Below are 1,192 nucleotides of genomic sequence, written 5' to 3' on the forward strand. Positions count from 1 at the left end.
GTAGTAATAGAGTGAAGAGTAGTGTGGGCAGTGCTGGCTACACAGCCAGTGTAAATAATGATTTGATGTGTGGTTCGGCTAAATTCCTTGAAGCTGTAATGCAGACTTCTTTCTTTTCAAGACTAATAAAAGTAAATTAAAATAAAATTGAATTGAAGCGCTTCTCACAGTCAAGGAAAAAAAAAAAAGTCTGTTGCTGCCGTCGGTGTTTCAACTGAGTTCATGTCATGGACGTACCTGGCTCATCTCGGTCTGTCCTGCTCATCAACTCAGCTGAGCGGCAATACATGAAAAAACTGGACTGGTCACGGCACCATGGACTTAATTTCATGTTGCATTTCTTGCCATGACCCCTAAGAAATGAAGAGGGCACCAACGGCTGCACCTGTTCTGCGCTGAACCGCACAGAAAGTGCATTTGCTTGCCTCTTGAAATAATGCGTCGCATTCACTCACCTTTTTAAATGGTGTTTATCCACTCGTTAGCGCGCGCGTCCGTGTGTGTGTGTGTGCTGAGAGAGAGAGATGAGAGCGACACAGACATTCAGCTGAGGACATCCTCTGCCCCGCCCCCTCATCCTGTCACAGTGCGGTGGTGATACAGGTAAGCACATAAGAGTCCTTTGCATTAGAGCCAATAAAATAATTATGGCAATAAAAAGTGCAGATCTTCTTTGGAGTCCTTCACAGCGACGACATCCTCCCGTTCCTCGGGTCAGCGGGCAGCATTTCAAACCCTGTCAATCACCAAAACGGCACGAGATTGACAGTTGTCGGTCTAAATTAACTTGACAGCAATGATAAACAAATACGCCTTGGAACGTCCCAGGTGCGTTGTGATTGGCTCGGCTCAGCTCAGCTCAGCTCATGACATGGGAAGTCGAACGGAATCCCAACAGCTCGTTTCAGCACAGTAACGTGGGAAAGCCAGCCCACGAATATAAGTTGTCATATTTTTGTACTTGGTGTTATTTTTGTTTGTTTGTTTGTTTTTTTAAGCCAGTAACACAAAAACACGGGTGAAAGAGCTGAAAGTGATTTTTTCCTTCTTAAATTAAGCAAAGTGGGGATGAATAAATGTGTTTACAGCCATGTGACAGTCACAAAGCTATAATTATAGACTCTATAAAATGCACATTATTATTTCGTGCACACCACGGTCCAGCAGGTGGCAGCAGACAGCGTGAGCCGTG

This window comes from Nelusetta ayraudi, unplaced genomic scaffold, assembly GCF_046127955.1.
Source record: "Nelusetta ayraudi isolate G7.1 ecotype Tasmania unplaced genomic scaffold, CSIRO-AGI_Nayr_v1 ptg000034l, whole genome shotgun sequence".
NCBI lineage: Eukaryota > Metazoa > Chordata > Actinopteri > Tetraodontiformes > Monacanthidae > Nelusetta > Nelusetta ayraudi.